Source organism: Neofelis nebulosa, chromosome 5 (assembly GCF_028018385.1).
Source record: "Neofelis nebulosa isolate mNeoNeb1 chromosome 5, mNeoNeb1.pri, whole genome shotgun sequence".
Lineage (NCBI taxonomy): Eukaryota > Metazoa > Chordata > Mammalia > Carnivora > Felidae > Neofelis > Neofelis nebulosa.
Window position 1 is genome coordinate 97,818,143 of NC_080786.1, and position 23,850 is coordinate 97,841,992.

Sequence of the window (23,850 nt, forward strand, 5' to 3'; positions counted from 1 at the left end):
TTAACAATATTTATATTGTTAAATATATAATATAAATATAAATATATTTATATTTATATTAAGAATATTTATTCTTCCAATCCATGAGCATGGGATGTTTTTCCATTTCTTTATATCATCTTCAATTTCCTTCATAAGCTTTCCATAGTTTTCAGCATACAGATATTTTACATCTTTGGTTAGGTTTATTTCTAGGTATTTTAGGATTCTTGGTGCAATTGTGAATGGGATCAGTTTCGTTATTTGTTTTTCTGTTGCATCATTGTTAGTGTATAACAATGCAACTGATTTCTGTACATTGATTTTGTATCCTGTGACTTTGCTGAATTCATGTATCAGTTCTAGCAGACTTTTGGGGGAGTCTATCGGATTTTCCATGTATAATATCATGTCATCTGCAAAAAGTGAAAGCTTGACTTCATCTTTGCCAATTTTGATGCCTTTGATTTCCTTTTGTTGTCTGATTGCTGATAATAGCACTTCCAACACTATGTTAAACAACAGCGGTGAGAGTGGACATCTCTGTTGTGTTCCTGATCTCAGGGAGAAAGCTCTCAGTTTTTCCCCATTGAGGATGATATTAGCTGTGGGCTTTTCATAAATGGCTTTTATGATTTGCAAGTATGTTCCTTCTATCCTGACATTCTCAAGGGTTTTTATTAAGAAAGGATGTTGAATTTTTTCAAATGCTTTTTCCTGCATCAATTGCCAGGATCATATGGTTCTTATCTTTTCTTTTATTAATTTGATGTATCGCATTGTTTGATTTGAGAATGTTGAACCAGCCCTGCAGCCCAGGAATGACTCCCACTTGATCATGGTGAATAATTCTTTTTATATGCTGTTGAATTTGATTTGCTAGTATTTTATTGAGAATTTTTGCAACCATATTCATCAGGGATATTGGTCTGTAGTTCTCTTTTTTTACTGGGTCTCTGGTTTAGGAATCAAAGTAATGCTGGCTTCATAGAATGAGTCTGGAAGTTTTCCTTCCCTTTCTATTTTTTGGAAGAGCTTAAGAAGGATAGGTATTATCTCTGCTTTAAATGTCTGCTAGAATTCCCCTGGGAGGCCATCTGGTCCTGGACTCTTATTTGTTGGGAGATTTTTGATAACTGATTCAGTTTCTTCGCTGGTTATGGGTCTGTTCAAGCTTTCTATTTCCTCCTGATTGAGTTTTGTGTGTGTGTGTGGGTGCTTAGGAATTTGTCCATTTCTTCCAGGTTGTCCAGTTTGTTGCATATAATCTTTCATAGTATTCCCTGACAATTGCTTGTATTTCTGAAGGATTGGTTGTAATAATTCCATTTTCATTCATGATTTTATCTATTTGGGTCATCTCCCTTTTCTTTTTGAGAAGCCTGGCTAGAGGTTTATTGATTTTGTTTATTTTTTTCAAAAAACCAACTCTTGGTTTCATTGATCTGGTCTACAGTTTTTTTTTAGATTCTATATTGTTTATTTCTGCTCTGATCTTTATTATTTCTCTTCTTCTGCTGGGTTTGGGGTGTCTTTGCTGTTCTGCTTCTATTTCCTTTAGGTGTGCTATTAGATTTTGTATTTGGGATTTTTCTTGTTTCTTGAGATAGGCCTGGATTGCAATGTAGTTTCCTCTCAGGACTGCCTTTGCTGCATCCCAAAGCGTTTGGATTGTTGTATTTTCATCTTCATTTGTTTCCATATATTTTTTAAATTTCCTCTCTAATTGCCTGGCTGACCCATTCATTCGTTAGTAGGGTGTTCTTTAACCTCCATGCTTTTGGAGGTTTTCCAGACTTTTTCCTGTGGTTGATTTCTTTTTTTTTTTTTTTTTTTTTTAAATTTTTTTTTCAATGTTTTTTATTTATTTTTTGGGACAGAGAGAGACAGAGCATGAACGGGGGAGGGGCAGAGAGAGAGGGAGACACAGAATGGGAAACAGGCTCCAGGCTCCGAGCCATCAGCCCAGAGCCTGACGCGGGGCTCGAACTCACGGACCGCGAGATCGTGACCTGGCTGAAGTCGGACGCTTAACCGACTGCGCCACCCAGGCGCCCCTGTGGTTGATTTCAAGCTTCATAGCATTGTGGTCTGAAAGTATGCATGGTATGATCTCAATTCTTTTATACTTATGAAGGGCTGTTTTGTGACCCAGTATGTGATCTATCTTGGAGAATATTCCATGTGCACTTGAGAAGAAAGTATATTCTGTTGCTTTGGGATGCAGAGTTCTAAATATATCTGTCAAGTCCATCTGATCCAATGTATCATTCAGGGCCCTTGTTTCTTTATTGATCCTGTGTCTAGATGATCTATCCATTACTCTAAATAGAGTATTAAAGTCCCCTGCAATTACCACATTCTTATCAATAAGGTTGCTTGTGCTTGTGATTGTTTTATATATTTGGGGGCTCCCATATTTGGCGCACAGACATTTATAATTGTTAGCTCTTCCTGATGGATAGACCCTGTAATTATTATATAATGCCCTTCTTCATCTCTCGTTACAGCCTTTAAAGTCTAGTTTGTCTGGTATAAGTATGGCTTCTCCAGCTTTCTTTTGATTTCTAGTAGCATGATAGATAGTTCTCCATCCCCTCACTTTCAATCTGAAGGTGTCCTCAGGTCTAAAATGAATCTCTTGTAGACAGCAAATAGACGGGTCTTGGTTTTTTATCTATTCTGATACCCTATGTCTTTTGGTTGGAGCATATAGTCCATTTACATTCAGTGTTATTATAGAAAGATATGGGTTTAGAGTCATTGTGATGTCTGTAGGTTTCATGCTTGTAGAGATGTCTCTGGTACTTTGTCTCACAGGATCCCCCTTAGGATCTCTTGTAGGGCTGGGTTAGTGGTGATGAATTCCTTCAGTTTTTGTTTGTTTGGGAAAGACCTTTATCTCTCCTTCTATTCTGAATGACAGACTTGCTGGATAAAGGATTCTCAGCTGCATATTTTTTCTGTTCATCACATTGAAGATTTCCTGCCATTCCTTTCTGGCCTGCCAAGTTTCAGTAGATAGATCTGCCACTAGTTTTATGGGTCTCCCTTTATAAGTTAGAGCGTGTTTATCCCTAGCTGCTTTCAGAATTTTCTCTTTATCCTTGTATTTTGCCAGTTTCACTATGATATGTCGTGCAGAAGATTGATTCAAATTACATCTGAAGGGGGTTCTCTGTGTCTATTGGATTCAATGCCTTTTTCCTTCCCCAGATCAGGAAAGTTCTCAACTATGATTTGTTCAAGTACACCTTCAGCCTCTTTCTCTCTCTCTTCCTCTTCTGGAATTCTTATTATGTGGATATTGTTCCATTGGATTGTATCACTTAGTTCTCTAATTCTCCCCCTCATACTCCTGAATTTTTTTATCTTTTTCTCAGCTTCCTCTTTTTCCATAATTTTATCTTCAAATTCACCTATTCTCTCCTCTGCCTTTTCAATCTGAGCTGTGGTTGCCTTCATTTTATTTTGCACCCATTTATAGCATTTTTTAGCTCCTTATGACTATTTCTTAGTCCCTTGATCTCTGTAGCAATAGATTCTCTGCTGTCCTGTATACTTTTTTCAAGCCCAGCAATTAATTTTATGACAATTATTTTAAATTCATGTTCCGTTATATTGCTTAAATCATTTTTGATCAATTCGTTAGCTGTTGCTACTTCCTGGAGTTTCTTTTGAGGAGAATTCTTCTGTTTTGTCATTTTGGATAGTCCCTGGAGTGGCGTGGAACTGCAGGGCACTTCCCCTGTGCTGTCTGGAGTAACTTTTGTTGGTGGGCGGGGCTGCAGTCAGACCCGATGTCTGCCCCCAGCCCACCACTGGGGCCACAGTCAGACTGGTGTGTACTTTATCATCTCCTCTCCTAGGGGCAGGACTCACTGTGGAGTGCTGTGGCCCCTGTCTGGGCTACTTGCACACTGCCAGGCTTGTGGTGCTGCTTTGACAGGATCTGGCATATTAGCCAGGGTGGATCCACAAAGATGCACAGGGGTGGTAGAGACAGGCTTAGCTCACTTTGCAGTAGGTGGTCCCCTGTGGGAGGGGCCCTGCAGCACCGGGAGGGAGGCAGAGCCATTGGAGGGATGGATTCACAGAAGCACAGCGTTGGCTGTTTGTGTGGTACAAGCAAATTTGGTGATGGGAACTGGTTCCCTTTGGGATTACAGCTGGGGGATGGGAGAGGGAGATGGCGCTGGCCAGCACCTTGCTTCCCTGCCAATCTGAGCTCCGTCTTCCGGGGCTCGACACCTCTCCCTCCCAGTGTCCTCTCGCCCTCCCACTCTCCGAGCAGAGCTGTTGACTTTTAACATTCCAGATATTAAGTCCCGCTGGCTGTCAGAACTCACACAGTCTGGCCCCTCCGCTTTTGCAAGCCAGACTCTGGGGTTCTGCCTTGCCAGGCGGGCTGCCCCTCCACTGCCCCGGCTCCCTCCCACCAGTCCATGTAGCGTGCACTGCCTCTCTTCCCTTCCTACCCTCTTCCATGGGCCTCTTATCTACGCTTGGCTCTGGAGAGTCCATTCTGCTAGTCTTCTGGAGGTTTTCTGGGTTATTTAGGCAGGTGTGGGTGGAATCTAAGTGATCATCAGGACGAGGTGAGCCCAGTGCCCTCCTATGCTGCCATCTTCCCTTCATTTTTTGTTATTATTTTCTCCTATTCAGTTTGATTGCTTTACATTACTCTGTCCTCCAGGTCACTGATCTGTTCTTCTGCTTCCTCTAGTCTACTCTTTATTCCATCTAGTGTATTGTTAATTATTGAGTTCATCATTCTGATCGGTTCTTTATGTTTTCTTTCTCTTTGTTTAGGGTCTCACTGAGGTCCTCCACTCATTTCTCAAGTCCTGTGAGTATATTTATGATTATTTTTTATTTTTTTAAGTTTAATTTATTTTGATATAGAGCACAAGTTGGGGAGGGGCAGAGGGAGAGAGAGTGAATCCCAGGTAGGCTCTGCACAGTGCTTGAACTCATGACTCAGGAGATTGTGACTTGAGCCAAAGTCAGACACTTAACTGACTGAACCACACAGGTGCCCCTATGATCATTACTTTAAATTCTCTATCAGGCATATGATTTTTTTCATTTTGCTATCTTGCTATGATTTTGTTCTGTTCTTTCATTTGGGACATAGTGTCCTCACTTATCGAATTCTCTGTGCCTTTGGGACATAGTCTTCTCATTTTATCTAACTTTTTGCATCTCTTTCTATGTCAGCTATGTTTCCTGCTCTTGAAAGTAATGGTCTTATGAAGAAGACATCCTATAGTGCTCTACAGAACAATGTCATGTTCACCAGATCCCAGCACTTCAGGGATCTGAAGTCTCCTATGTGTATTATGTTTGCCCTACTATTGTGGTTGAGCCACTTTTGTCTTCCGCGTAGTTGTCTTCAGTGGCTCTTTTGCCTGTTGTGGGTAGGATGTGGTTCCTGTATTGTTACTGGGCATGTCTAGGGCAACCTTTGGTTTGAGTTGAATCAGACCAGGAATTTGCCATAGATGCAGTAGCATCAAACTGCAGGGTACTTTCCCTGTACTGTACCCTGAGAAACTTGCTGGTTTCAGAACCAGCCCACTGTTGGTGTCCAATTGGACTCATATGTGTGGTTGTTTTCCCCTCTCACCTGGGTAGGAGTCACGTTGGAGTCCTGCTAGGCCCTGTTGGGGCTGCTTGCACACTGCCAGATTTGTGGCACTGCTTTAGATGGGCTCTTGCCAAGTTTATATACTGGAGGGGGCAGGTCTTTAGGAGGACAAGAGGTTGGAGTGCACAGTGTTAGAAAGTTTGGCAGAGAGTGTTGGTGCTGTGCTGGTTCCTGCAGGTATCTGTGTATGTAGGCTGGAGGGAGTGGGAAGGGTGGGGAGTGAAATGGCACCTGTCAGCTCTTTTGTTCCTGGAGAAGTATCCTAATGATCCTTGTTCCTCCAGTACATGCTCTTGAGATTAGTAAACAAATCTCCCTTCTGTATACCCCAGGCAGTTTTCAAACTGCTGCTTCTATGCTGTATCTCAGTGGAGCTATTTGTTGTGCTGTCCCATTAAAGGCAGAGACTCTCCTCCCAGTTCTCCCAGAGCTGAGCCCAGTGATTTTTGCAGTTCTAGGTGTTAAGCCCCACTGAAGAAATTATAAAATTTGGTCCCTCTGGTTTTCAAAGCCAAATATTAGAGGATGAGGGTTTTGTCCTTCCTCTGCCTGAAGTGCCTGGGGTCTGTTTCTTCTCTTCACATCCACAGCATCCCTCCTTCCAGTGGACAGTCCCATGAGTCCATTTAGCTCCAGACCACATCTCTTCCCTTCCTACCCTCTTCACTGTGGCCTCCTCTCTACATTTAGTGGTGGAAACTCTGTTTTGCCAGTCTTTGAGTCATTTTCTGGGTTATTTACACTGATGTGAATGTTATCTAGTTGTATTCATGGGAAAAAGTGAGCTTAGGGTTCTCCTAGTCCACCATCTTTCCTGTAAATCTGAAACCTTTTTTTTTTAAACAGAATTCTTGAGATATAATTCATCTACCAGAAAATCTACCATTTAAAGTACACAATTCTGTGGTTTCTAGTATATTCACAGAATTGTGCAACCATCATCACAATCTAATTCCAGAACATTACCCCAAAAATAAATTTATCCATTAGCAGTCATTTCATTTCCTCCCACCCATAGCCACAAGCAACCACTAATCTATTTCCTCTTTCTATGGGTTTACCTATTCTGGACTTCGCATATAAATGGAATCCTACAATATGCCGTCACTTGTATATTGCTTCTTTCACTGAGCATAATGTTATCAAGGTTCATTCATGTCGTAGCACATGTCAATAATTGATCCCTTTTTATTGTCAGAAAATAAATAGTCCATTGTATGGGCATACTCCATTTTATTTATCCATTCATCAATTGATGGATATTTGGGTTGTTTCCACTTTTTGGCTACTATAAGTAATGCTGCTATGGACATTTGTGTTCAAGTTTTGTGTGAACATATGTTTTCATTTCTTTTAGGTATAGAGCTAGGAGTGAAATTGTTGAGTCATATGGTAAATCTATGTTTAGCATTTTGAGGAATTGCCAAACTGGTTTTCCAAATGTACTATTTTACATTCTGACCAGCAATGTATTAGGGTTCCAATTTCTCCACATCCAGCAAGACCCATTCTTATAACTTACCACATGAAACAGTTTAATAAGGGGTAGTTTCACACACACACACACACACACACACACACACAAATACAGAAAAGACTTACCAAAGGTTTACTTGTAGTGCTTGTGAATTTCTCCACAATTACAAAGGAAGAGTTCAGTGTAGCTGATATAGCTCAATTTGAGTTCTGCTCTGGAGAGCATAATATGTAAATATCAATATCAGAGGTTCTTCCTCCAAATGTATATAATTATCATTATCATAGCCATTAGTATTTTTAAAAAAACATACCAAAACTAGTGATCATTAACCATGTTCAAAGGTTACATTTTGTCATGATCCAACCTAAAGATAGCCTTTCTATCTAAATTTTCTAAATGATAGGGGCACCTGGATGGCTCAACTGGTTAAGCATCTGACTCTTGATTTCTTCTCAGGTCATGATCTCACAGTTCATGAGTTTGAGCCCTGCAGCACAGAGCCTGCTTGGATTTTCTGTCTGCCTCTCTCTCTGCCCCTCGTGCTCATGCACTCTCTCTCTCCCTCCCTCTTTCTCTCTCTCTTTCCCTCTCAAAAAGAATAAATATTTTAAAAAGTAAATAATTAAAAGTTTAAATTGTCTAAATGATAGGCATATCAAACCATGTTCTCCACATTTCCCTACAAAACAAACAAACAAACAAAAACAAAACAAAAACCATCTACAGGCAAAATTGGGCTTTTTGTACACATTAAATATATGTAATCTCTAAATCTTAGACTGAAAAATGTTTAATTTAGGTATTACAGCATATTCCATGGTCTCCAGCAAAATGCTGCACATTAGGAACTTAGTAAATAGTTAGTCAATGAGGGAAGGAAGGAAGGAGGGAGAGAAGAAAAAAGAACATAAAGAAAAGGGAAGGAAGAAAGTTAGTTAAAAAATATAAGGATTCCTCTGGAAAACAGAAAGGTAAGTATTCACTAGAGTATAAGCATATTCAGAAAGCCAGAGTGTGTACAAATTTAAGGCCCTCCAAAATGTGTGGTAGAATACCATATGTGAAGCTTCACCAATATTTGTCTATGTATGACTAGGGTTGATTATAACTGATTTTAAATAACCTGACAGATACCTGTTTCAATGACTAGACATAAACCTGGAATCTAGGGAAGTAATAATATACCATTGCTAGATCCATTAAGAAAGGTTATAGGAGAGGGTTAGTTACCAAAGTTATACAGATGAATATAAGAAAGTGTTAATGCTGAATGGGTTAGAAGAGAGAAAGGTCTAAATATTATAATCCCTGAGAACTGGTAAAAAAACAAAAACAAAAAAATTTAAAAAAGCAACTATGACTTTGCAAATTGAATTGAAATTCCCAGATACAAATCTGAGAGAGTCCAACAACCATAACCTTCAGTCTTAGGAAACCTCTCACCATTAAGTATAGCTGTGTGAAAGAAGAAATACACATAGAGGCACCAAGATTAAGGGATCAAGAGACATGAGAGTAGAATCCAGTTCTCTCCAATACCACAACTATAGAATAGATATCAAAAGATCATGAGTGTAACAAAACAAGCCTCTCTCCAAACATCAAATGCCTACATCCATTCAGCCAGTCTTCTCTTGTATCAACCTTTCTTCATCTAGAGTTTAAATAGGAAATAATTCAATAAACTGATCTGTATACAGTACTATACTTCCTCTTTCCAAGAGTATTTATATTTTATTTAGGGTAAGTACCTTCTGGCCAAGTAAATGATGCTCATTGGTACTCACCAAAGTGTCAGTGAGAGTCAGATGAAGAAATGTATTTTGAGTAGTCTGGGGAAGGAGCGTGGGAGGATGAGGCAGCAGGATCTCAAGAACTCCTCAGAGCATACACCATAGTCACCCTCACCACCTTAAACCAAGTGATTGCTACACATGTGATTGGGGGAAACATGCTATGTTGCAAGTGGATATGGAAGCCATCAAGTAATTGTACAATGGAGACATGGTCAGATATTGAAGGACCAAGAAAATTTGAGTAAGTGTAGAATGGAGGCAAGTAGACTGGGGAAGAATCCAGAGAATAAATTATAGTTCCTAGAGTTGGGGTCAGAAGACATGGATTTGAGGCCAGCTATGAAAAAATATTTGTATAATTCATGTTTTGTTTGTTTTGTCATCTATAGTATTAAAGCATTATTTTTTAAAAGGTAAAATCATGTTACTCATACAGTTACAAAATAAACATGTGTCCCAGATTTTAATGAGGGAACCAGTAAGATATTACAACTAATTCAAAAGGGACCTCAAAGTGCCACATAACCAGAGTCAGATGCTGAATTTATAAATGCAATTTATATATAAATGAATTTATAAATGCAAAACTAGTACAACTTATCTATAGCCACAGAGTAGTAATCAATTGCACTTTATCAGATACATTTCTATGGTCAGGAATTATTTGCATTCTATCAGTCTTTTTAGAAGTTAACTTTTATCTTGGCAAAGTTGTAAAATATCCTTATCAAAGACAAGAACTAATAAAGGCACCCACCAAAGTTTAGTCTTTCACAATTTGTTCTTAGGATTGGTTAGATAATCTCTCAGGCTCTTTCCAGTTCTTATCTTCAATTAGTTCCCACAATCAATGAAGGGAAATGAGAAGAAAAAAGAGTAAGAGAAGCAATGATCTGAGAAATATCAAAAAAACTTACACACTGATAATCTAGTCTTGTCAATAATAACCTTCCTCCTGTCTCACATTCCAGAATTGTGTATTTATTATTAATAGATACCATACTGGTTTAAACAGAAAGGGGGAAAACATAAATCACAAGAGACTCTGCATTTATTATATTATTATACTCATGGATAAATGGCAAAACCTTCATCATACATTCACTGGATATCATTGAAATACCATGATCCTTGGTTGAAGTAAAATTTGTTCTTGGTTAGACTGACAAGGGTAATTAATGCTTCTATAGAAAAGCCCTGATCCCGGTTACTTTGTGTCACATGAAAGAAAATTCCCCTATCCATTCCTCCCTCGTCTGCGGTTAATATTGAGTTATGAATCACACAATGACAGCCCTGCAGAGACAGGCAAAGTGGGGCTGAGCTAACCCTACAACATGAAGTGAGCAGCCAGGGCTGCAGGAAATAGCGTGTTCACCTTCCCAGAGCACAGCTGAGCAGAATTTCTTTAATAGGTTTTTGTTCAAGAGAAGGATATCCAGGCTTTTCTGAGGCCACCAGTTATATTAGCATCTATGTGCTTTCTAGCCAGATATACCCCTCTCCTTTCCACACACATCCCTTTTTCATTTCTTTCTCTCCCATAAGAGCATGCCATTTAGAAGCAGGCCACACCATTAGTGATATGGCTGAAAGCAACAATTAAATGGAACTAACACAGAAGTTATTTAAATCAGCATTGTTAGATTTGCTAACATTTATTAAACACTTCTGCTGTGTTAGGCACACTATATTCATTATCTCATTTAATCCACCCAACAAGCCTATGAGGTAGGCTCTGATATTATCTCATCTTATAAGTGAAAACAGTAATTAATTTGCCTGAAGTCCCATAGCTAATAAATGGCAAAGTCAGGGCTCAAACCTGGGTCTGGCTGATAGGAGATGCCACACTCTGAAGCACTGTGCACATAGCTTCATCCCCCACCATTCCTCCCTAGTGAGCCCTAATCCTATTCATGGGCAGGTAAAGAGTGATTCTGCTTCCCTAAGAAAGGTAAGTGGTAGATTATTTTATACTCCCCCATGCTAGGTACGGCCACTCTCTCCAGGCTGCAGTAAATTTAGGACCAGAGGACATGTGTGCAAGGAGAAAACTGAGGACCCTAGGACAGCACAGAACAGATGCTATTCAAGGCTACGTCTTTTTCCCCCTCAATGAGCCCTCCCTAATGAAGAGAGGGAAGCAAGATTTGCTTTTTTAACCAAGGATTTTTTTTTCTGGGCAGTAGAGTTTTCCTTGAGCAGGATAAGTAAACACAAAGAGGTTTGAGAGTTCTTCACAAGATTTCACAACCCTATGTATTAAAATTCCATAATTCCCTCTATAAGAAATTCTTCCCTTTATGGCAAGCGTTTCTAGGCAATGAAATTAGATCAGATTTTGGAGGAAGACAAATCTCATCTGCATCCTCTATCAATTGTGTAAGTTCCTGACCTCTCCTGCAACCATTTCATCATCTGTGAAAGGATAACCTAGTGATCAAGAAAACTTGGTTGTTTAAACCTTCCCTTTTAAATGCAAATTTATCTGAAATTACTACCCCTTTATTGTGATTTAGTTTGCAAGATAATCTTTCTCTTCAATAGATCTGGGGGAATGGCTATTTTGGTAGAAAAAAGAAGACTCAAAAATTAAAAGAATATTAAAAAGAGAGATTAAAAAAAGTATCAAAGATACAGTTTCTCTAAATCACAAAAATCACCTCAAAAGGAGAGTCCTTTTTTCGAAATATACACCAAATGTGGTAAAGAGAGGATATGAGGGGAAGGACAGTAATACAAAGGATCTGATGATGCAAAGGACACTAAAGCATATGTTTATTGCCCAGGCAAAAATCTTTTCTCTGTGCAATATCACCTTCAGGATTTATACACATCCTGAACACAACAGACTTTCAGGACCACTCAGAGCCCTTGAGCAACATTATATTTAAATAGTCATCACTGCATCTTTAAATAGTACAAACAGGAGATGCTGCATTGATATTTCATTGTTTTTCAATTATAAAAAAGACACCTGGCACATCAACCAACTAGCAGAACACAGCTGTGAATCAAAAGACTAACTATGAGCCCAGAAGGCAGTTGAGGTTAATATATATATATATATATATATATATATATATATATATATATATATATAAAACATCATCTATCATTGCCCCTTCCAGACCAACTTGTCAACACTATTACTCCCCCACACACATACACTCATGTCTAGTATTTTTTATTTTAACAAAGGAATAGAAGACACAACTAAACTGTGTATAGCTGTGTACAATTCACTTCTCTGTTAATTAAGACTGGTGTCTTGCATTGTTGGACTCCCAGGGATTCCCCAAGGCTCAACCTGTCACTAGCTTTGTATCACTTCTTTTCTACTGCTCAGTGTCTTTTCTCCCTGATGCCCATATTGGAAAGAAATTAAAAAATAATTATAATGGATGAGTCTATTTTGTTTGTGCTTCAAAGAGCTTCTAGAAATAAAGCCCATGGAGGAAGAACATTACTAGGATGATTCTACATTTAACTAAGATCTGTGGACTCCCAATTGAGAAAAAATGGTCAAAACATCACAGTGAATATTTATCGAGAGCTCACAGGTATGCTAATGCTGGGGTTTTATTTTTGCTGGCAGTCACAACTTCAGACAGAAACAAAGGCATCTTTTTATTGAGGAAAAAGGTATTGGGATAGAAGTCAAAAGACCAGGGATTCTGCTCCAGAATTTGGTATATTCTGTTTGAACCCCTTCTGAGTTCTTCCCTCTGAATAGGGTCTACCTGGCTGCCTCAAAGGGTTATGGTGAGAATCAAGAGAGATCCTATACAGAAAAATGCTTTCTTATCTGTTCAATATTATATAAACATTAAACTGCACATAAAATCATTATATTAAAAAACAAACACACCCTATAACTTTAATGAAACTAAGATGAGTACCACCATTGCAAATAATTCCCCCATCTTAAAAAAAATGTATAATAGCAGTAGAAACAAAATAAATAAGACTTCCAGGATCTATATAGTCAGCTCTGCTCACTCACTAACAAAGCACCTCACAATTCCACCTCAATCTCCCAGTACGCATCTCCAACTCCTATCTCAGCAAAAGTACAATGTATGTCATTTTCCAGTAGTGCTTCTGAACATCAAAAACTGCAACATCAAACCCACTCATATCAAAAGCTGAAGTATGGTGGCAGAGGAGGTGTTTCCAAAGACAACTGTAATTAGCACACAATGCCAAAACTTCTCTCATATTACTTCCACCAGTCTAACCCTTTCAGCCTATCTCACAAGTGTGACATAGTGTGAAAGTATCCTGAGGAAAAAGAAGTATTTCTCACTCACTTTCAAATTTCCAAGGTGGAAATGCTTTCTAATTATTAGAAACATGTTTAAACTATTGAAAATGAATAAAACTATACAGACTGTGGCTAAATATTCTTTAAATTGCATCATTTAAGAAGGCAACAGGTTTTTTTCCCTAAAGTTTTATTTATTTACTTTTGTGAGAGAGAGAGACAGAGACAGAGAGAGAGCATGAGCAAGCAGGGGAGGGGCAGAGAGAGAGGCAGACAGAGAATCCCAAGCAGGCTCCACGCTGCCAGCACAGAGCCCAACAAGGGGTTTGAACTCACAAACTGTGAGTTCATGACCTGAGTGAATATCAAGAGTCAGATGCTTAACTGACTGAGCAACCTAGGTCCTCCCCAAAATGCAACAGTTTAGTCAAAACAGAAAAATTTATAACACTGAAAAATTTTGAGTATTTTAATATAACTTAACCAACAATACTTTGATCACACCACTTCTACCTGGCTGACATTTTTTGTGTTATCTACACATTAATTGTCAATATGTCAACACTGCATCATTTTGCCTCACTTCTGGCAAACACTCCCTTTGGGGTAGCTTCACAGTTGACATTGATTACTATTTCTTTGATAACCATATCCAATATACAGAAGTAGTTTCTATAAACTATATCTATACTCTGAGATCCGATCTCCAGTTGTATTTGATTAATCTAGCAAACATCTATCCCTAAATTACCTAGCAAGCATTCATACTTTTTCAGCTGAAGAGGCAGAATTACCTTGGGCAGGTATTGGTGCTTTGAAGAAGTGGTCCATTAACTAAGGTCTCTAGAGCTTCCCTAGAACCCACTCCTCCCAATAGCTACTTATTCAATTTTTGCTTGAAATCTGCAAAATAGTCTAATATATGGCCAATGAATTCCTCTTTACTTTAAATCATTTAAATTTAACATAGTTACTTACAATCTAAAGAATCCTAATATAGGGGAGCCTGGGTAGCTCAGTTGGTTAAGCGTCCGACTTTGGCTCAGGTCATGATCTCACGGCTTGTGGGTTCGAGCCCCACGTCGGGCTCTGTGCTGACAGCTCGGAGCCTGGAGCCTGCTTCATATTCTGTGTCTGCCTCTCTCCTGCTTGCACTCTCTCTCTCTCTCTCTCAAAAATAAATAAATGTTTAAAAAAATTAAAGAATCCTCATATAGAAATTGTTGTGCAAGTTCATTCTTCCTTTGCTTATTGTAGTTGGCAGAATTCTAAAATGACCACTGAAGATTCCTCCACCCTTGTATGCACTCCCTGTATAATTCTCTCCCCTTGAGTGAAGGTAGAACCTGTGAATATGATGGGATATCATCCCTATGATTAAGTTACTTATCAGTGGACTTTAATCAAAAAATTACTTGAATGTGCCTGACCCAATAAGATAAGCTTTTAAAGGACACTAGGTCCTTTTCAAAGTTATAGAGATTTGAAGGACCTGTGGAGGAGGCTATTTGACAGGGAAGTGTGAGTGGCTTCTAGAATCTGAGAGAGGCCTTTGGGTAAGAGCCTGCAGGAATGCAGGGGTCTCAGTCCTACAAACCGCAAAAAAAAGCACAAGTTTATATTCTTCCAAAAGATACATAAGCATGAAGACTCCAAGCTCCAGAAAAGAATATAACCCAGTCAACACCTTGATTTCTGCCTCATGAGACACTGAGAAAAGACCTAGCTAACCAAGGCCCAGAATTCTGACCCACAAAAACTGTGAGATAATAACTGTGTGTTGCTTATAAGCCACTAACTTTGTGGGAATTTGTTGTACAGCAATAGAAAACGAATACAGTTATCCATTATTTTGTCTGAGTATACTTGTGGTTTCTTTTCCTATATCTGAAATTGTTTGAAAACTGTCATAGTTCTCAATGGCAATACCACTGAAAAAAATCTCTTATTTTATGCTCCCTCTCTTTCCCCTTCTTTCGTCTCTCCCATCAATACCTCGTCCACACTTGGTTCAGCATTCCTGACAGTTAGACCAATCAGCCAGGGTTAGGAGAAAAAACAAACAAAACAAAACAAAAACCAACTATGGTTCAGAACATTGGACAGCAGCCCATGTGCTGCTGGCCAATCTCTTCCTCTAAGCCTGTGCTCTTCATCTTGACCATCTAGTTATATAGTTCCCTCAAGCATATGAATTATGTTGCGCTGTCATTCTTTCTGTTTCATGCTATTTGTCCTCACGACCTACAATTAGAAAACCAATGGAAGTATAAGACCAGTACACAGGTTAATGTTTGCTTCTGTTCATCATTTACAACAACTTTTCCCAGGAAATGTTCTACACTGGTCTAGCCTGCACTGACACTTCTCACACATTATCTTTTACAGTATTTGTATACATTGTACAGATCACATAGATTACCTTAATCTCCTCCCCCCATCTACTGTTCTCTTTTCCTAACATGGTTACAGATAATTCCTTAAAGGAAGGAATCATATTTTGCTCACCAGTATAACCTTGAATACAGATCAGTTAAGTCTTTATTGGTTGATAGGCAACACATAATATCATGGTCAACTTTAGTCTCAGAGTAAAAACTAAAAACTTTGATGAGGAAGAATTTCTACCCACTGGTGTACACTCCCTATATAATCTTCTTTACTTGGTGTGGGCAGGAGCTGTGAATATAATGGGAATTAAAACATCAAATTATAATGAATAGACAAATCTATTCATTAAATTCTGTCTTAAATCCAGGTCTAAAAAGATAAGGATTAGGTTTGAGGAACTGAAGAAATAAAACTCATGGATAATGACCAGTTCTATGCCCAAACTTTCTCAAACATCAAAATGGAATGAGCAACAGAGACAAAAGGTTGTGTACATCACAGTGAACAACGTTCCCTGGGAACCCTTCCTGTTTCTTGGGGGTGGGGTGTCCAGAGCAGTGTTGTTGCAGTCAGCATGAGGAAAGGAAAAGTCAGATCAGAGTATCTGGAAAAGAGTCTCTCGAGATTTTATCTGCTTCCTGTGGGAATGGCACCAAGAAACATGAAGGTGCTCAGAAACAACCACAGCTCCAGGTAGGGAAAGTTATGCTCCTTAACAAGCAGCATTATACGGACTTACTGTAAGTGTTTGGGTACTGAAATTCTTGCTTATGTAATCCCTCTATTTCTGAACCTCTGCCTCAGATTATGCAACTCTCACCCAACTCTGCATTGTGTGACCTAGGCATTTTCTATTTCTGTCAAATTAGATGCTTTCTGGTGATAGGCATGACTATATTGTGCTATACATTTAGAGGGGTCAGTTCTTTAGTTACTGTACAATCTTTTCAAAGCTGACCAAAATAAAAATTTGTCTTCAGGAAAAAGTGGTGCATGTAAACCTATAATACAAAATGAGAAGTGACACAAATGGAAATATGAACAAATTGCTATGGTGGAACAGACAAAGGGGACTAACCCATCCCATCCCAGAGAAGGTTTTAGCTTAGAAGATAACTGCCAAAACAAATAGGAAAAATCATACAAAAGAAGTTTAAGAAGTTAGACATTTGGTGGGGGATACTGATCATAGAGGAAGCTATGCATTTGTGGGGGGTGAGGAATACTTGAGAAATATCTGGATCTTCCTCTCAATTTTTCTTTGAACCTAAAACAGCTTTCCAAAGTCTTTTTTAAAAAAGTAAATGAATAGGGGCACCTGGGTGGCTCAGTTGGTTATGTATCTGACTCTTGGTTTCATGTCAGGTCATGATCTCACAGTTTGTGAGTTTGAGCCCTTGCATTGGGCTCTGTGCTGACAGTGTGGAGCCTGCTTGGGATTCCTGGTTTCCCTCTGTCTCTGCTCTTCCTGAGTGTGCATGCTTACTCTCTCTGTTTCTCTCAAAAATGAATAAACAAGCATTTAAAAAATAAATAAAAAGCAAATGAATAAACAATTAAAATTAAATATCAAAAATTTGGATATTTTTACAAATAATGCCAACCCCTCCCCCCAAAAAAACCCCAAATTAAAAATTCCTGAACTGAAACATTTAATGTGGGGGAAAACCCAGAGTTCATTAAGAAGACTGCATGTGTCAAGTACTTATTAAGAACAGTGAGGGTGAAGAGTCTGATTACTGCATTTAGAGTCAGATGGCATTGCTTCTCTTTCCTTAGACCATTTTCCATGCTTTCTGCTCTGTAGGGACAACTCTAAGTGGTGCTTTTTTGCATATCAGACTAGGATGACACTGATACAAACAGACACCAACACTGAATTGCAGAGGAAGCCCCACTGAGTCAGTGCTGGCAAAGGAGGACACCAACAAAGGCACAGTGGAAGCCATGAAATGCAGGAAGTGTGTGGGCAGAGGTGTGTGGGAAAGGATGTCAACACCATCCTGTCAATGCCTGAGGACAGGTGGGGGTGGCCATACACACACAGAAAAGACAGAGGCAGAAGGCCTAATATGGAAATAGTAGAAGAGAGATGAACTGAAGCACAGATGTACAGATGTTAAGTTATAGGATAAAGAAGAAGAAAGAGAAAGAGAAGTAGAGTCCAAGAAGTACATGGCAGCAGAGGTTCAAAAACAGAGAGATAGAGATTTTCCACAATGTCAATTTGGTGGGGCACAACTCCACTGTTGGCCTCTGAGTTTCATAAGACTGTCTGTTCAGCATGTTCAATGGAGCACCATGCCCTAGAAATATTTTCCACTTTTTTCAGGACATGAACTTTTCTCTGCTTTTTCTCCCCCTCCATCTATTCTGCCTCCCCTACTCCCCATTGTGAGATTTCAGAAATATTTCTCTGATCTTGAAAGCACACATATAACAAGTAACCTATTATGACTACTCCAATAATTTTAATGAATATCATGACTTTTTGATGGAGGAATTGGAACTTGCAATATTTACGGAAATATTTAGCCAATTCTTTAAAGGTAACTCTGTCATCTGGGTGGAGAGGCACATTAATTATACTCCTGTGATCAAGCAACCGCTATTAGGATAGCCAAGAACTGGTCAAGCAGTATCTTCAGCTGTATTTAGTTAAGAGCCAATTTCCACTATGCACTCCAGTTCAGCCTGTAAAGCCAAAGAAGAATGTAACAGCAGCACCATCAGGACTCTTCAATGTACCTACAGCATAATGCTGTTGCCAGATGCAAGAGTCCTTTTGGCCTTTGAAGACCTGCCACAGGGGAGTGGAGATAGAGCAGCATAGCTTCTTACTAACAGGAAGAAAACTTAACTCCAGTAGGAGACAGGGACAACAGAAAAATAATTTTCCTTCTGTCTGCAATTTCTATAGTCATCTTCTCCTCTCCATAGAACTTATTAGGAAAATATGTCTGTATTCTCCCAACACTGGAAAATCATAGTCTTCCAATGACATGAACCTATCTGCAAAGGTAATTTAGCTGAATACCCTACTTACTTACAGTATCATCAAATAAAAAAGAAAAATAGGCCATACAAATGAATAAAAAAGTGAATTCCTTCATCTGGTAACTAGATTTATGATAACATATTTCCAAATTCTCCTCCCAGACGAGCAGTTCCAAGATGCAGGAAAGGGGCAGGAGACTGGGCTGGACTCCAGGTGGGTAAAAATATGCCTAAGAGACTTCTGAAATATCACATCCCATGGTGACATTAAGTCTAAGAACCAAGCAAATAAAACCTCAATCCAAAGGAGCTGGGGAAAGCAGCAGAAACAAGATAGGAAACAACAGATCCAAGAGAATGGCGTCCATCCTAAGGATACCAGGGCCTTGGGGTATAGAACTCATGCCTCTAACCCCCCTGAGCAAAGAGGTAGTTAGGAACAAGGGCCAGGTGGACCTTTGATTTCCCAGCCATTGCTTAAACACTTTTCAATGTCTAAAAATTAGAACTTGGTCAGGCTACCTATTCCATTTTTAGACACCTCGGGTTACACAGGACCTGAGCCAAAAAGTTCTGCCTTCTCCTTACTATCTCTTATTATCACATTTATCCTGCAGCAGCAGGCCTTGCCTGTACTTACTTTTCTTTCTTCAACCCCACCCCTATCTCCTCAGTTTTGGTTGTTTTTTTCTTCCCCCAAAAGTGAGCTCCCACTGGACTTTTGCTTTCTTCAACTATTTTTCCAGGTGCCAGATCTTCTTTTTTGTATTCATTTTTTATGCTCTTCTTGCTATGCTGGGTGTATGTCCATTAAAAACGCTGAGGCTGCACAAAATCTGTAGAACCTCTCTTTTCCTTCTTACAGAAATTATTCACAGTTGTATTCAGAATTGTATTTTTCAAGTGTTCCAATCCTTTCAGCTACAGAATATTTTGTTAAGAGTGTTTACTATGGAAGCAAGGATAACATTGTGTCACAGCAAAAAGCCCACAGATCCTGAGGTGCATAGAGGGCATGCGTTGATAGCCAAATGAAATGAATACTATAATAGATGTTCCCTTCTAGGCAGACCCTGAGACAGTTACTGTATAGAACAGAACAACAGCACCACATGAGACGTGGAGGCTGAGCTGGGCCCACTCACTGGCTGAGTGGTTTGCTTCTGCTGACCAGGCTTTCAAGATGAGTGATTCTAATTTTTGCTTCAATAAAATCACAATCTGAATGAGTCATGGATATTTGGGTGGCTTTAAAATCACAGAGTGGGTAAAATCACAAATGTCAAATCCACAAATGTTAAGAGCTTACAGCAGGGATCAAAACACAAATGTTTCTAGGAGCCATGCAGGAAACAAAAATGAGTAACTCCAGATGGATGTAAGACAATAGCAAGCAGTAAAGATTAAGCTTAATTGGGGAGGAATAATAATAATAATCATAGCAAACACTGACATAGCACTTACTTTGTACTAGGCACGGGATGAAGGGTATTAATGTATTAATTTATTTAACCCTTAGGACCATCCTATGAGTTAGGTCTCCTTATCATCTGCCAATTTAAAGGCAGAAAAACGGGGTTCTGGGTGGCTCAGTTGGTTAGGCATCCAACTTCAGCTCAGGTCATGATCTCACAATTGGTGAGTTTGAGCCCTGCATCGGACTCTGTGCTGACAGGTCAGAGCCTGGAGCCTGCTTCAGATTCTGTGTCTCCCTCTCTCTCTGCCCCTCCCTGGCTCACACGCTATCTCTCTCAAAAATAAATAAAACATTAAAAAAAATTTTTAATAAAATAAAATAAAAAATAAACACAGAAAAACTGAAACACAAAGCATTTGAGACCCAAGTACATACACCTCTACGAAGGGGGTATATAGTACTCAAGTCCACCTAATTGTTGCCATTAAGATTAGTGATCTTATGCTGTCAAATCTGATTTGATAAGGTAACCATTCAGATTTGAATTCTTGGTTTTGAATTATGGTTCATGATCTTTATATGTTTTATGGACCAAACGTGCAGCATTCAGTCCAAAGGACAGTGGTTTGTGTTTCTGGTATTTAGTACACTTTCATAAAGGGATCTCCTCAATAATGACATCTCTGCAGTTAGAGCTTTCTGCATTTTCTTTCTGAAAAAACTATTAGGAGAGACAAGATGAAGAATTCCTTATGAATAAACAAATGAAAAAAACAAATGAACAAATGAATGAATAAGAGAAAAATGTCCGGGACATAAGGACATGAGTGCCTTGAGTAGATACGCACAGCACACCGCTGCTAACTAAGAACCACAGTTTTGAAATTCCAGAATAAGCATCTTTCATAACTGGGATTTTCAAATTCATTTCTGAATCTCCTGCAACCCCAGTGCACTACACACATCTTCACTTTTTCTCCCTCCTCTGACCCACTCCCAATGAAGTGGTGCTGAAGCCACAGTGCTGCTTTCCAATCTACCTACTATTCCAGTCCATTCAGTTCCCCTACACCAAAAGACTCTCCAGCCATCCCAGAATTCCAGTTACACTCTGCAACTTCCTTTCTGGATATCTTAGCTACCTTTCCATAGGGGGAAAAATATATATTATATATATTTATATATACAATATATATAAATATAATATTATATATATTGTATATATAAATATAATATTATATATAGTATGTATATAAATATAGTGTGTGTGTATATATATATATATATATATATATATATATATATATATATATTTCTCTCAGGAAGAGTATACAATGTAAAGACAGTAAAGCTCGTACAGTCCAGCTCCTTTCTTTTAAAGGTTAAAATAATGAAGGTTTAGAGAGAGAAATCAACTTGTGCCAATTTATTCGCCAAGCAATCTGTGAGCCTCATTCCAGTAGTCTATCAGAGGACTAGTTGGTTTACTATTTTGGGAACTTCTGGAAGAATTTTAACGTATCCTGAAAGCAAACACATGCAAAAATCCAGGTAGTTTTTCATTTCTTAATTTTGATGCTTCTCCTTGACAGACATATCCCCAATTTTCTCCCATTGTCCCCCATTATTTCCCCAATATCCCCCACTTTCTTCCTCTGGGTAACCAGTACTTATTGTTGAAGCACAAATTACTAGTACTTCCAAAAAGCCTTCCCAGATACCCTTCCCTTACAACATCTTCAACTGAGATGTTGCCTCTTTGTGCTCTGCTAATTTTCATCAGTGTTCTCACCCACTGTTCCACAATGGATCTTGAGGTGTTTGCCCTGCTTGCCTCAACTCCTGCCTTTTGGGGATAACGGATGAGCCTTTTTTATTACTGTGAACCCAGGGCCTGGCAAGTTACTGATAGATGCATAGTGAGCTGTCAGAAAAAGTTAGTTTAGTGAATGGATGAGTAAATGCCCTTCTATGCCCTTTGGGAGACACAAAGGAGAGCTGATATCTCTACCAAGATGCTGAATTTCTAGGGTGAACTCTACCACAGAGGAAAGAAAAAACTTCCTCAGTGACCTCATCATTTGAGGGAGGCAAAAAATGTGAATCTCTCCCCCTAAACAATTTATTTCTCTGATGATGGACTCTTACAGAAAGTGTGATTGTTTTACCAAGGATGACTCAAGCACCTGTAACACTCATTCATTTTTATAGATAATCTGTTCTATTTCAACATGGGCTCCTGTAGAGGGGTTATGAGCAGGAAGAAAAAGAGGATTCTTTAGGCTAGGTCATCATACAGGGTGCAGATTAGAACTGGGCTTGCTTACTTGCTAAGAATTAGCTACTAGATGGTCAGAAATCTCTACAATGTTTGTATGATGGTGTTTTGAGGCACATTTTGTATGTTTGAATACTTGATCTTGTTTCCCTTTTATTTTTTCCCTAGGTCCTTTAGCAAAGTTCTTTTCCTAAAATTCATCTGATCTCAGCTGTTATAAAGGCAGAGAATAGTTTTCCCAGTGACATGAAGAAAAAGAGAGCAGCAGTGTCAGCAGAACGAAAAGAACCCCAAGGCCTGAATACCTATCCTCTGAACACCAAGAAAAGACTTGTTAGAGAATACAGAAATGTGATTTCTCACATAGCTCCTCAATGTGTTTTGTATTTAGCACTTTCTCTCAATCCTTATGACCATAACTTCTATTCAGCACCACAATGTGTCCAATTTGCATCATTCCATTATCTCCTCTCTGGTCTCCCAGACTCCAAGTCTCATCCTTCCCATCCTCGCATCTTCTAATCCATTCACACCATGCTCTGTAGTGACCTCTCTGAAAAAAATTTTTTATTCAGGACCAGGTTAAGCTTTAGCACCATGTCTTGCTTAAAATCCTTCAACATCTTCTATGAGGCAAGTATTGCCATAACACTAAAACCAGAGGTGTCACTAGGAAAGAAAAATACAAATCAATATTCCAAATAAATATAGATGCAGAAGTCCTTAAAACACTAGCAAACAGAATCCAATAACATAAATAGGATTGTATACCATGAACAAGGTATATCATGGCAGAAATGCAAGGTTGCTACAACATATGAAAATAAATCAATATACCACACATTAATAGAACAAAGAACAAAAACCACATGATCACCTCAGTAGACACACAACAAAACCATTTGAAAAATCCAACAACCTTTTATGATTAAAAACACATAGTAGGAATACAAGGGAACTTCCTCAATCTGATAAAAGACTTCTATTAAAAATTCACAATTAATATTATACTTAATGGTGAAAGACTGAATGTTTTCAGCCTAATATGAGGAACCAAAGTTATATACTTTTAGATGGGAGAAGTAGTAAAACTCTCTCCATATGTAGGTGACATGATCTAACATACAGAAAATCCACCAAAAAAACTATGAGAACTAATAAATTATTTCAGCAATGTTAAAATGATCTTTTAACTAGTAAAATATCAATATATAAAAGTCAATTGTGTTTCTAGATACTAGCAATCAGCAATCTCAAAGTAAAATTAAGGAAGCCATTTTTAATGATAGTACCAAAAAGAATAAAATACCTAGGAAAAAATTTGACATAAGAAGTGCAATATTTGAATACTGGAAGCTATAGAACACTGTTGAAAGAAATTTAAAAAGAATTAAATAAATGTACAGGTATCCCAAGTTTATGGGTTGGAAGATGTGATATTGTTATGAAAGCAATACATCACAAGCTGATCTACAAATTCAACAAAATACAAAAATTCAGCTGTCTTTGATGCAGAAATTGATAACATGGTCATAATGTTTATATGGAAATGCAAGGAAAAAAGGTACAGGACTTAAATGTTCCAATTTCAA

At 38.6% G+C, this 23,850-nt stretch overlaps 1 long non-coding RNA gene across 1 annotated transcript in view; it reads left to right on the plus strand.

The window, feature by feature from the left end:
* LOC131513063 (uncharacterized) overlaps positions 1-22,567 on the plus strand; it is a 116,375-nt gene extending 93,808 nt beyond the window's left edge. The window contains exons 3-5 of the long non-coding RNA XR_009262448.1: positions 4,792-4,828; positions 18,726-18,777; positions 22,427-22,567. This is a non-coding gene — a long non-coding RNA (uncharacterized LOC131513063). The remainder of the gene's footprint in view (positions 1-4,791; positions 4,829-18,725; positions 18,778-22,426) is intronic.
* The last annotated feature ends 1,283 nt before the right edge of the window (positions 22,568-23,850 follow it).